The sequence below is a fragment of the Lissotriton vulgaris genome, chromosome 2_1 (genome assembly GCF_964263255.1).
Source record: "Lissotriton vulgaris chromosome 2_1, aLisVul1.2, whole genome shotgun sequence".
NCBI classification, from domain to species: domain Eukaryota; kingdom Metazoa; phylum Chordata; class Amphibia; order Caudata; family Salamandridae; genus Lissotriton; species Lissotriton vulgaris.
The window spans coordinates 1956095547-1956109767 of NC_141687.1; the positions used below are offsets into that span (position 1 = coordinate 1956095547).

The window sequence follows — 14221 nt, forward strand, 5'->3', positions numbered from 1 at the left end:
TTTTTTCCCTACTAGGGTGAGGCAGAAAGGGGGGGGTAGTGTTGCTCCCCCCCCACCTTCCTGGGTGGCGGGGTCTAGTTGTTTCGGAGCAGTTTGTGGCAGATGTTTCTTGATTAATGGTCAGGTTGGGTTATCGACAGGGAAAGGATAAGTTGTTCATTGGTTGTCTGATTACACGTTTTGGGGGGTTTGACAGAGGTGAAGGGGCAGGCTTGTGAGTTGGTTATCGGAGGGCCTGGTATTTATAAGTTATGGGGTTGATATGATGATGTAATGTTTTATAATGTTGTTGTAATGTTTTGAAATGTTGTATTGTATGGGTGAGGGAGGGGTCATGAAATTATAGCGGAGGGGGTGGGGGCGGGGTTAAGGTTATTTATTTATTCAGTGAGGTTTAGTTTTGGAAGGCTTTTGCAGAGGTTTATTTAAATTGTGATGCGCACCTGTTCCAAATAAAGCGGCCTTTTCCACATTTAAGTTTCATTGGTCCGCTTTAACCCCCCCTCACCTCCCCCTCCCAAGGGGGGCTGGGGGGGCTGCAAACCGAAGGGAGATCCCCCCCCGGCGATTTGGGAGGGCCGTGGGGGGGGGGGGTTGTTATGCAGAACTTTCTGGAAGGTTTTTGGGCTGCTTCCTAGTAGGAGTGGAGTTTGTAGCCCAACCTATATAGTCCCTTGTCCCCGCCTCCCAGCCACCATTTTAGATTTGGTGACCTGGTGGCTGGGTGGTTAGCTAGGAATTTTTATCCCACCCTCCCTCCCAATTTTTTATCATTAGCTTAGTTACTGATTTTTTCCTTCCGTTATATTCTTGTTTCCCTTTCGTTTTCCCCCTCCTTTTTTAGGTCTCGCGACCTATCGATGTGCGCAAGCGCATCGAGCGGAGCGAGAATTCAAGTGGCGAAAACATCGTCAAACCAAAGGGCTTTCAGCCCCGCAGTTTTCATGCAGTTCACGTGAACCACGTGATTAAACATGCACGCGCATTCAGGGCCAGCCCAGCACATCAAAGGGCTTCTCCTCCCCTAATTATTCATGGCCGGCCACAGGCCGGCCGTACTTTCAGTTTCCCGAAACAGCTTCTCCTCACCTAATTAGGGGAGGAGAAGCCCTTTGATGTGCTTCACACCAATGCGCCTCACAGTCATTCCTAAGTCAGTACTCTGCCTCTGCCCAAGACCTGCCTTCTAACACTTTGAGCCTCGCAGGCAGGCCATGGCCAATTGCTGCTTGTTTGTATTTGCTTCGGCTGCCATTCTTTATCTTCTTGGCTTAGCACGGTGTCCACGTCCCTGTGTCTGCTTCATGGTGTATGCGTTTTATTTATTTATTTCATTTGTTGCCACAACTCTTAGCGGGATGGCATAAGTCCTCAGACTCCACGATCTGCTCATGTGACATGGTTGCTCCACAAGACGCTTTACACATTACACTCTGCCTGAAGTGGGAGAGCATATGTCATAAGTACATATGTCCTCTTCTTTTGCCTCTGAGTTTTAAACAAGCAAAGCTGGTCCTTCTGTACTTGCAGTTTCACTTCTAATGTGTGTTGTTATTTATCATGATTTTTAGCTGAGGTGTATCACGCTCATTCATGAGTTTGATCTTTTCATACTGTGAAATGTTTTCTAAGTTGTTTTTGATTGTCTTACCGCTGGAGGTCTCCCTGTGCTACATTTAGCCTCTGACAGTTTTAAGGGGATCCTCTGAGCTGGCTTCTTCTTTCTTGGCCGCATCACGGGGAGGGACACGCCTCATAGGCTCCAACAGGGCAATACCATCATGCAGTATACTACCCCCGTCAGCCTACTCATAGACTCACTTGCTGTGAAACCTCCGAGACACTGGACTGCTCTGTTGTTGTGCTCTGATTTTCATAAAGTCACATATAAAGTGGAGAATGTGGAAATCAGTATCATGTCTCTACAGGCCGAGGTGCATTTCCTGAAACGGGCCTTCCAACTGTCAGTTCTCTCTCACAACTTAGACAACCATGTGGACGACGCAGCGGGGCTATTGCGCCAAAATAAAGCGCTTGTTTTCAGCCGATCCTAGTTTAGTTTGCAAGCGCTTGTGGTTTCAGATGATTCTCGTTAGTTGCTTGCAAACTAACAAGGATCAGCTGAATCCATTTCAGTGACGAAACAATATGCACCCTGTTGTTGGTTTAGCCAGCGCATTGCCTCATGATGCGGGAAGTTCCTGAGGGGATTTTTACATGGCAAGCCCCACTTTTACATTTTGTACAGCTGTAAATAAGAAATTTAAATATTGCCTAGTTTTATTGGTACTCAGCAGTACGAGGCAAGGTGATCGTAAGCCAAATAGCAAACAGCAGAGCAAACCAGTACAAATCACAGCTTTCCTCTCAAACTGGATCGTGGGCTACTAAACAAAATACATCCTTTATCTTGCAGTGTCTCCGTTCCGTTATCTTTCGACATTAGTGTCTCTTGGAAGCCCCCGAATTAAATGACTTATTAAAACTAAACAATTTACATCTATCACAGGCATAAATAAACTCAGGGTAGCAGTGCTTTCACATAGTGTGATGGCAGTCTGACGTGCACTCCAAGCTGTGTCTCTATGCCAGGCCCACTGCTAGCAGTTACAAAAGGAGCACATCTTTCTAGTCTCTTGCCTTTATCTCTCCTTTCTTCATGTAGACAGCTTAGGTTACAAATATTTCAAACCTGAGCCATGCTGGTAAAGATGGTAAACTGATTACTCCCTCTGTATTCCCCCAAGCACTTTAAATCTGTATTCATCTAGAGACTATGTTGCAGAAACACTGGTTTGTGCTAGTTTAACCATTCCCTAAACTACACTGACATCCCGAAAAGAAGCACAGATTATCTGTAGGGGCAGGCTTGCCATTTGGACAGGAGATGCAACTTTGGGGGGAGCTGCTTTTAAGTCTGGATGGGCGACCAAAATCGACTTACGAAAGCATCAATTGCCCTTTTCTTGCAACAACACCCAGTTGTTCCTTTCACAAGGTATTTCATAAGATCTTGTGGGGCCTGGATCTCATAGGAAGTCACCTCTTTCTTAATTAACTTAGTAAACAAGCACTGGCGTTGCCAATAGGTCTCGCAGTAGGAAAGTTGGAGCTATTGGTTTTGTAAATGACAAAGCCCTTTATGTTTTTAAAATGAAAACAAAAATAAAAGGCATTGTTATTTGCAATTGTAATAGCTCCAACTTTCCTACTGCGAGACCTATTGGCAACGCCAGTGCTTGTTCTCTCTACTTTGTTTTTTGGTTTTTATTCAGCGGTTTTTGTTTGGAGCAGTGGTGCAGGGTTTTTTTATTTGTAGTCTGTCGCTTGGAGCAGGTGCTGTGCGGGGTCTAGTTGCTTCGGGGCAGTTTGTGGCAGATTTTTATTGATTAATGGTCAGGTTAGGTTATCAGCAGGGAAAAGATAAGTTGGTCATTGGATGTCTGATTACACGTTTTGGGGGGTTTGACAGAGGTGAAGGGGCAGGCATGTGAGTTGGTTATCGGAGGGCCTTTTATATATAAGTTATGGGGTTGATATGATGATGTAATGTTTTATAATGATGATGTAATGTTTTATAATGTTGCTGTACTGTTTTGAAATGTTGTATTGTATGGGTGGGGGAGGGGTCATGAAATTTTAGGGGAGGAGGTGGGGGGCGGGGTTAAGGTTATTTATTTATTTAGTGAGGTTTAGTTTTGGAAGGCTTTTGCCGAGGTTTATTTAAATTGTGATACGCACCTGTTCCAAATAAAGCGGCCTTTTCCACATGCAAGTTTCATTGGTCTGCTTTAACCCCTCCCTCACCCTTCCCTCCCAATGCTGTCTAAATTTTACCTCATCCGTTTTACATCTCAGAGTTCCCTCCCTTTTGTTATCTCAGCAGTATCTATACTTCGTCTGCACTTACATCATTTTATCTAAAGCATCAGGTAAATACTTTTAAGGCTGTTATGATATAGAGTTAAATAATTACTAAATTATTGGCAAATCTTGCATATGGCTGTAGCTTGATTATTTTATGGTTAGTGTTAATGTTACTGTGTTTAAAATGTCATTAAGATTCGTGTTACCTAATAGCTTACTTAATCTAAACCAATGCAACCGCAATTACTTCATTGTTAAGGCTGGTATTAAACTAATTTAATTTATTTAAGTTAAAAAAGAACAGTATTTAATTAAGTGTGAACATTTTAAGGTGATTACAGTGTTTACATTCAATACATTATATGTTTGCTTATCATGACGTATCAGTAAGAATGAGGATTTTATTGTTTTAACTTTTTTAAAATAGATTGCAAATTGTGGTTAGGTTTAGTAATGACTGTAATATGTATACTTTCAATTAATTAGATCTGGGTCACATTTATTATGAGGTGACCACTATAACTTTTGAAATACAATTAAATCTATAAGGTATAAAGATAGCATTATGGTAATATTTAGTGTTAGGGAAATAGGATGAAGTAAAGGGGACAAAGTAAAATCATTTCAGTGTTATGTCCAGATAGCCAAAGTGAAGGAAGGAAAATGTAAAGATATGATGAAGTAGCGGTAGTCAGGGTAAAGACACAATCCCCACAATGTGGTCAACTAACAGATATTCGTTCCCATGTTAACTATGAATTTTATATGCATTTACACAAAGATATTGCCACTAACTAGCTATGAAATGATACCAACATGACACATTTCATAACCTATGAGAGAGTCATGTTAGCCCACATGCACATATGTATAATTAGGGAAGGAGGTATGTATTAGACAGCATGCGAGCATAATTGTTTACCATATGAACGGGGGCTTTTGTTGAACTATAAATCTTGATTTTTTTCTGAAATGGTATATAAATGATCTACACTAAGGGTCCTGTTCATGAAAAAACTTGATAAAGCATTGATGGAGATTTACAGCTTTGCTCGTGCATACTTTTACAACTTTTTTCTCTTTTTAGAAATGTTTCCAGCAATGTGCCTGAAATGCTGCACCAGGTGGAGGTTTCCAGGAAAATTTCTAGGCATGTCATGTGACTTTCCTAAAGGCTCCCATTCCCGCTATTCAGAGCTCTCCGTGCTAGGAAACTTTGTCCCTGGGGAATGGCATTTTGGTGCAAATGCACATTTATTTTCTCCACAAGAAAACATATTTCCCCCATTAAGAAAACAAGCAGCTTCCCTATATTACCAGAATGTCTGAGGGTGATCCATTTGGGTGCCTAGCCTGAGAGGAGAGTTACTCCCACCTTTGGGTGGAGTATCATCTCCAACCATTTCCATGGTGGAAAGTGGTCACAGAGGAGTTTGGGAATGCCCACAAACATATATTTAGATCACATTCTCAAAGGTTCCATGCCAACAACAGGGCCCGCGTTAGCTATGGTGGTGCCCCGTGCAACGATCTTTGTTGGCGCCCCCATAAACTTTTTTTTAAAGTTGAGTTGTATGTTTTCTTATCCACAAATTAAAGATACACACTATATGTTGACTCTGTGCTTACCTTGGACCCTGTGCAGTCCTCTGCCGACCTTTGGCTAGGTTTGTGCCACACAATACAAAGTACATTCCCCTACTGCTCGGACTCCTCAGCAATATTGAACCTAATGTCTCATGTCCTTTGTTGAATAGCAATACAAGACAGCCTTCAAGCACTAGCCCCTAATACAGACTGGGACTTCAATCTAAATGAGAGATACTGTGTAGCAAGATGTGAGACACACACCCAGTACGATAGCATGTGCAGAATATGTGAGACACATAAAGGTGGAGAATGTGAAGAAATGATCATAATGAGCCTTTGTAGTATCTTAGCTTTATGTTATGTTATGTTATAATGTATTTGTAGCGCGCACTGTTACTCAAGAGTGTCCTGGTGCGGAGGAGAGCACAGGTGGGGGCAGGGATCGGATTAGCAGATCATGCTGAACAGGTGTGTTTTCAGCTGCTTCTTAAAGGGCAGAAGCTCCGAAATGAATTGGAGATCAGCTGGGAGCGAATTCCAGGCTTCAGCAGCCTTGACAGAAATAGACTTACCCCCCAGCCGCACTCTGCGAAAGCGGGGAACGACCATCCAGCGTTGTACCGCTGAGCGCAGAGGTCGCTTAGGCACATGGAGAGCGAACCGCTTCCTAAGATAGGTGGGACCCAGACCGTGCAGAGCCCTATGGGCCAAAGTGATTGCTTTAAACTGCATCCTTTCGGCCACTGGGAGCCAGTGTAATTCCCAGAGATACTGCCGCGCGCTAGATCTCGAAGGGGCATTGAAGAGAAGCCTAGCTGCGGTGTTCTGGATGATTTGAAGCCTGTGCAACAAATAATCAGGCAGCCCCAAGAACAAGGCATTAGCGTAATCCAGTCTGGACAGGATCAGAGAACGGGTGACCAACTCTTTAGCTGCTCTCGGGAGGAAAGGAAATTGTTTTGAGAGTGCCAAAGCAGACCCCGTCAGTTTATTTATGTGGTCACTGAATCGGAGGTCCTCGCTAAACCAGATACCCAGATTTTTAGCTGGCCCTGCTTTGGGCACCGGGGGCCACACGCGGGTTTTAAAGTCGTCTCGGAACTGGCCGTAGAGAAGGACCTCCGATTTACCCTCATTACACAAGTGTTGTTTACACATTTCAGCCCCACCATTGACCTCCCACCGGTCGCCCTCAATGCAAAAGTGCCAGTTCCAGTCTCTACACAGCTCAACTCTCTGCCTGCTGTTCCTACAGCGTCTCAAAGGTCTGTCCTTGATACGCATGCAGCACCTCAACAAGCAAGGTAAAGGTGTTCTAAGGTAACCAAGAACAAGTTTGTCTATACCTACAACAAGTGACATTTTTACATGCTGTTCCTACAGAGTCTCTGGTGCTCTGTGAAAGTTTTTTAATCAACCTATGATCTTTAAGTCTGTATCCAGAATAAGAAGCTTTCGTTCTACATACAAGCTTTCCGTCACTACTGCCTCTTCACACTGGGATCGTCATCCTTGTGTGAAACATCGCTCCAGAGGAGACACGGAGCTGCTGAGGTGTGAGCTTTGCATTTGTTTTATCAGCTATTCTGTGCACATTTTCTCTAACAGTAGTATTTGAATTTGGTGAGGCTCGGTTTTTTTTTGTATTCAACTGTTTGTCGAGGTACTTCCTGTTAAACCACCATGTGTTCGTGAAAAAAAAAATGGAGGTGAGCCTCTTTTGTGTCTGTTATTTATGACATATCTTGAACCATGTTTGAGCCAGCGCCAGTTTAACTGCTTCTTCTACATTTCAAAATGCAGCGCGTATCTCACCCAGTGCCCACACTTACCTGTCTTTGCTGCCTTCCACGGAGCTCCTGTGACATATTACCTTCTTTGAAGGATCCTCAGATGCTGTTTAATTTTCGGGAGCACCTGCGTGCCGTGAGCCACCCGGCATCGCGTGACCCAACGTCCCGCCATGTTTATGTTGGCAAGGTTTGCTGTTTTGCCAACCAAGCACCACGCTCATTTCAAATCAACTCTTCGGATCAATAGGAAACGACGTTGAGGGTATTCTCTCCAGTTGTCTGTGTTTAGTTTCTTCGAGGCATTCTGTGTGGGTTTATTTTCTAAAGGAATCTACGCTGTTTCCTCAAGTTATCACCATCAATCTTGCACGCTGGCCAACCACGCTGTTCAGTCTTGGTGCAATAAAGTTTTAATGAAACTGGACGGAGACTGGGATCAACTCCGTACTATGATGACCTGATCAAGATGAAGATCGGTTACAGTACGATGCTTTGAGGTACTGTTTTCTGCATTGGAGACACATTCTTTTCATGGTCAGAATATAGTAGCAGTGTGGTTACTTTATAGTTCTTTCTATTTTTGACGTCTGTACAACAACAACAGTGTCTCGTTTTTAGGTCTCGGCCTGCGATGGCTGCGCAGACATGCGCAGTCGAGCTGGCGAGATTTAATGACTTGGAGTATTTTCCACTAGTGAGGTTAAGCCCGCCCCTCTTTTCCATTGGCTGGCATCACCGTTCATGCTAAACGGTGGTCAGCCATTGATGAAGAGGTCCTAGTGACGTTCTTCTTTCTCTTCAAGCCCCGTCCTTTCAGACTTGGTTCCTTGACTTACAGCTGTGGTAAAAGCTTTGTTATCTTCTTTATGGGGCTAAACAGATGACAATGAATTTTTTTTTTAGGAGAAACCCTTTTATGATTACATCCCTGAAGGACGGTCCGTGAGGTCTTTTTGTTGAAGGAGAGAAGAGAACTACAAATTGGAGTAAGGCACCGCTCAAGCCAAGCACAGTCTTATTACCATTCAAGCAAGAAGCTTACCTAATTTTTTATATAAAGATGACAGAGTAAAGAACACAACCTTTTTTAAAACAACAAACGGGCGTTCTTCCGAGGAGTAGAACACAAGATAAATGTGATAACTGATGAATCACCAGAAGGGCCTGTAAAAGAAGAAGAAAAAATCTTTCTATCAAGAATAACCTTCATGAAAATAAGAAATAATGCACAAACTGTAAGAGCTTGAAATCGCCCATTGACTAAAGCGACTAGCCAGCAGTCCAACTAGAGTGCTTTTTAAATGAAAAATTGTCCTGAAGTAGGTGACGATCTATATCACCGAAACGCTGCGTCAACATATTCTTCTTTGTTTAAGTGAATATTGTTTTTAAGTTATGAAATGTGTTTTTATGAATAAATATAATGTTTTTAACCCATGATACATGTACAAACAGACAATAAATTTCAGAGATATACTTCAAAAAAATCCTTTTGTCTCCACACTCTCATTGGTTCAACTTGATGTCAATATATTTACCTTGTAAAATTGTACATTTGTTAATCCCTATACAACCTCAGATAAAATCCAGTGTTTACCCATTGTCCTTCACCAGGATCCCTCAGAGACTCCAGTCTCTTTACTAAAGAATATATGAAAAGGGAACCTTTGTATTTGTTTTGTAGCTAAACAGATGACCCCATAAAGAAGATAAGGAACCTTTTACCACAGCAGCAAGACAAACCGAGTCCCGTCTAAGTGGGGCAGCAGAAAAAGTCTACGTCACAACTGCGGCTGCCTGGCGAGCGCTCACAGATTTGTTTCTGCTGTATCCCTCTCTGCGTCCCTCTCTTTTTCTCTCCTCTCTAGCTCTTCCTTTTTACCCCTCTCTATGTATCCATGTAGTGCTATAGAAAGTCATGGTCTGTAGTGCTGTGTATCATATGACACATGATGACTATAGCAAACTGGAAAAGGTTGTAATGAGGGCGTCATACTGGGACGTGTGCACGCGCCTTCCTACAGTCTTACAATGGAATAGCATAGGGTGGGGGTGTCTTATACATTTTACCAAGTTGTTGCATCTTAATTTCATAGCCGACTTGAACTGTCAGGGAATGCTATGCATCTGAGCACAGAAGTGATGAGGTTGCTTGGGGTGTCTAGGGGTCTGTCCGCTCGATGTCCACTATGTGCTGCAGGATCTCTGCTGGCCGCTGAGGTGACTTTTTATTTTTTCCTTCTTTCTTCAGATGCTTGAAACCCTGATGGGTGCTCTGTTCCAGCGCCCCCCGGTGGTAGCTGCAGTGAAGAGACAGTCAAGAGTGTGCACCATCTATGAGAGCAAACTGCTAGAATACGAAACCCAAGAGGAGATTGGGTGAGTGTACTGTGGGGTGGGGAGCACATTGTGATTGGCCTTGGAGCCGGTAGTGAGCCAAATGATGTGACTCAGATTTCATCAGCACTCTGTGCGAGGATGACTTGTATCTATCACTGATGGCTCACTCTGGGTAGCTCTACATAGCTGTGTCTGTGGAGTGTAGAACGCTGCACCCGGCACGGCTAGAATGTATGGCAGAATCCTGATTTCATCTTCGAACGAATGCATCTTTTAGAGCGCCTATGTTTTGCGCAAGTCGTTTTGGAACTCCGCTCCCCTCTCTAATTAATTTTTTTACTTAATTCAGGATGCTTTCTGTGATGGGGCAGAGCTGTGTGTTTTGCTATAAATGCCCATCTAGTTGAAGTAATCCAGTGGCTTATGGGGGCACCACATGTTCTTCTTGATGGGGCTTCTTGGCACCGCCCCATCCTATGTTTGTTGTTACTGACCTGTCAAACGCTTGTGTTTCTAGGTGTCTTCTGGGTGAGCTGCAAGGCCGGCACCTACATCCGGACCCTGTGTGTGCACGTGGGCCTGCTGCTGGGTGTGGGGGGGACAGATGCAGGAGCTGCGGCAGGTCCGCTCGGGGTCCTAGGAGAGAAGGTATGTATGCTTGTGTTTCGTGATGTGCAGACCCCACCCAAGGCGTTGAGTTCAGCTCAAGGCTGCCCCCCTATACTGGTAAATACACCTTTGGAGAGAGCGCGGGCTGCATGGCAGCGAGCGGGGTGCGGTGCTCCGTCCCGCTGCTCTGCGGCCTGCACACCGTGAATGGTGGCTGGGGGTGTTTGGGTGGCCAAACAATCCCATTTAAACTATCACACCAAGGTGCTCAGTTTATTGAGCTCTGTAATTATCGCCCATTCTGACTTTCTGTGAAATAACATGCAGATTCTTTGATTGCGTCACCAATACTTGCGTGTCCGGATAAATTAACATTTTAGAATTTAACACAGGTGTGAATTTTATCATCTAGTTACTGGATGTTGTACAGCTCTCTGCACTCATTTATGTTCCGTCGCAAGCTTGACTGGTCATTCTGGGTGGGTTTGGCGGGGCGTCGCTGTCCGATCGTAGATGGGGTGAAGCTTTGTAGCAGTGCCCTGGTATAAAAGTAGCATTCCTTGTTTCTTGCACAGGACAACATGGTGACCATGCATGACGTGCTGGACGCTCAGTGGCAGTATGACAACACCAAGGACGAGACCTACCTCCTACGCGTCATCTACCACCTGGAGAAGCTCATGGTGTCCTACAAGCGGCTGGTCATGAAGGATAATCGCAGTGAGTGCTTCGAAGGCATGGGTGGGCGCTGGCGTTGCGTAGAGCCACATGATGAGAAGCAGATTCCATGAACACTCGTGTGAAGATGACGTGAATCTATCACCCATGGCTGATGACTCTGTCTGCATGTCCTCTAACCCCCCCCCCAGATGTGCTCGAAAGCGGAGTCCTCAACTCTGCTTTTAAAATCCAAACTCCTTTAGTAGGATGCTGTCGTGAGCGGCGTCAGAGGCCTAAATATGTCAATTGTAGCCTCTTCTGTTGGCATTTTGTGTTTTAAACCTGCAATTTGACAGGAGGTATGTAAAACAGACCTAACTAATCACAATATGTACGGAGTCTGGTTCTTTAACCATTGGCTTTGTTCAACCAGCCTCTTCAACCATTGGCTGCAGACTGTCCATCATGCGTTAGCACATTCAATCAAACTTATCGGCTTTGCCACTGCTGGTTTAAGTGATGAACGAGTCACTCATTTTATACTTTTTTCCACTGGAAGTATGCCTTCATTTAGAGTGGATCGTGATTCAACCAAGTCAGAATACATGCACAAAAATACTATTTCATTTAGAACCATAAATGGGACACACTTGAAAGTTTTGGCGGAATAATTTAGATTTTGGTGTCTACTGCACTTTCCCTTAAAGACCGGGCTTTAACCCCCATAAATACTGGCAGGTTTGACGTATTGCGGTTTACCAGCTCATAATGCGGGGGCCCTGTCATGGACTGGCGCTGCTGAGTCCTGCTTTTGTCTGATTTCACGTCTCTTCTCCAAGTCAACGGCATCTGCTACGGTGCGGTGCCAAGATCATGTTCCCAAGAGTCCTGCGTTATGAGGATGGCATCGAGATGAACCAGGACATTGTGGTGATCACCACTAAAGGAGAAGCCATCTGCATGGTTAAGAGCTGCGTGGGAGAAAGGGCGAGGGTATGGAGCCTATGCATCCTGTGCACTCTCTACTACTCACTCTCCACTACTCACTCTCTACTACTCACTCTCTACTACTCTCTACTACTCTTCTCTCTACTCATTCTCTAATACTGACTCTCTACTACTCACTCAACTACTCACTCTACTACTCACTCTCTACTAATCACTCTCTACTACTCACTTACTACTCACTCTCTACTACTCACACTCTACTACTCACTCTCTACTACTCTCTACTACTCACTCTCTACTACTTTCTACTACTCTACTCTCTACTCATTCTCTACTAGTCACTCTCTACTGCTAACTCTCTACTACTCACTCTACTAATCACACTCAATCAATCAATCAATCAGACAAATTTGTATAGGGCGCTACTCACCTGCTAGGGTCTCAAGGCGCTTGGGGGGGGAGTCGCTACTGCTCGAACAGCCAGGTCTTGAGTTGTTTCCTGAAGGACAGGTGGTCCTGGGTCAGCCATAGGTGGGTGGGGAGGGAGTTCCATGTCTTGGCCGCCAGGTAGGAGAAGGACAGAGGCGAGGGCGAGGCTGGCGGATCGGAGCTGGCGGGTGGGTATGTAGAATGTGAGGCGGCTGTTGAGGTATTTGGGGCCCATGTCGTGGATAGCCTTGTGTGCCTGGGTGAGGAGTCTGAACGTGCTCCTCTTGCTTAAGGGATATGGCTGTGACGGGGGATGTCCAAGATGAGTCGTGCAAAAGCGTTCTGTATGCGCTGGAGTCTTTTCTGGAGTTTGGATGTAGATCCAGCGTAGAGGGTGTTCCCGTAGTCCAGACGGCTGGTGACGAGGGCCTGGGTGACCGTCTTCCTGGTTTCGGTGGGGATCCACCGGAAGATCTTTCGGAGCATGCGCAGGGTGTTGAAACAGGATGACGAGACGGCGTTGACTTGCTTGGTCATCATGAGGGAGGAGTTCAGGATAAAGCCCAGGTTGCGTGCATGGTCCGTTGGCTGGGGGGCGGTGCCCAGGGCCGGGGGCCACCAGAAGTCGTCTCAGGTAGAGGGGGATGGGCCCAGGATGAGGACTTCCGTCTTGTCTGAGTTCAGTTTCAGACGGCTGAGCTTCATCCATTCCGCAACATCTTTCATTCCTTCCTGGAGGCTGGCTCTGGCGGTGGCGGGGTCGTTGGTGAGGGAGAGGATCAGCTGGGTGTCATCAGCATAGGAGATGATGTTGAGGTTGTGTTGGCGTGCGATGGCTGCTAGGGGGCTCATGTAGATGTTGAAGAGGGTGGGGCTGAGTGAGGATCCTTGCGGAACGCCGCAGATGACTTCAGTGGCCGCGGATCGGATCGGGGGGAGGCGGACTCTCTGGGTTCTTCCGGCGAGGAACGAGATGATCCACTTCAAGGCTGTTCCTTGGATTCCGGTGTTGCTGACTCACTGTATCAGGGTGCAGTGGCATACGGTGTCGAAGGCTGCTGAGAGGTCCAGGAGGATGAGGGCAGCTGTTTCCCCGTTGTCGAGCAGGGACCTGTTGTCATCGGTAGCTGCAATAAGGGCCGTCTCGGTGCTGTGGTTTTCTCGGAAACCGGACCGCGAGGGGTCGAGGGATCCGTTTGTCTCGAGTAAGGCGGAGAGTTGTTTGTTGACAGTCTTCTTGTTGACTTTGGCAGGAAAAGGGAGGAGCGAGATGGGGCGGAAGTTCTTGAGATCCGTGGGGTCCGCGGTGGGTTTCTTCATGAGGGCGTTGAGCTCGGCATGTTTCCAGGTTTCCGGGAAGGTGGCGGATGCGAAGGAGCTGTTAATGATGTCCCGGAGTTGGGGTGCGATGATGGAGTCGGCTTTGTTAAAGATGTGGTGTGGGCATGGGTCGGTTGGGGAGCCGGAGTGGATGGTGTTCATCGTGCGGGTAGTGTCTTCGGTGCTGACCGAGGTCCAGCTGCAGAGGGTGGTGGTGGGGGGCGCAGGCTCGGTGGTTGGGTGCGCCGAAGCTGTTGTGTATTTCGTCGATCTTGCGATGAAAGAATGAGGCGAGTGAGTCGCAGAGGTCTTGCGAGGGTGTGATGTCGTTGTTGCAGGCGCTGGGGTTGGAGAGCTCTTTAACGATGCTGAAGAGTTCTTTGCTGTTGTGGGTGTTGTTGTCCAGTCGTTCTTTGAATGTTGTCCTTTTGGTGGTGCGGATCAGCTGGTGGTGTTTGCAGGTGGCGTTCTTGAGGGCTGTCTTGTTTTCTGTTGTCTGGTTGAGGTGCCGGGCTTTCTCGAGGGTGCGGCAGGTTTTCCTGGAGTTTTTGAGGTCGTTGGTGAACCACAAGGCTTTCTTGCTGCCAGGTGTGCTGGGAGGATTCTTCAGTGGTGCGAGGTTATCGGCGCAGTTGGTGAACCACTGTGTGAAGTTGCGGGCTGCT

General features: G+C 46.1%; 2 non-coding genes across 2 annotated transcripts; both read left to right on the plus strand.

Moving 5' to 3' along the window:
- Positions 1-9685: 9685 nt before the first annotated feature.
- Positions 9686-9754, plus strand: LOC147733546 (small nucleolar RNA SNORD83). Its single transcript, XR_015308821.1, has one exon. It is a non-coding gene; the product is annotated as a small nucleolar RNA SNORD83 (small nucleolar RNA).
- A 1208-nt stretch (positions 9755-10962) lies between these two features.
- LOC147733547 (small nucleolar RNA SNORD83) lies at positions 10963-11037 on the plus strand. The gene has a single exon (XR_015308822.1). It is a non-coding gene; the product is annotated as a small nucleolar RNA SNORD83 (small nucleolar RNA).
- Positions 11038-14221: the final 3184 nt, after the last annotated feature.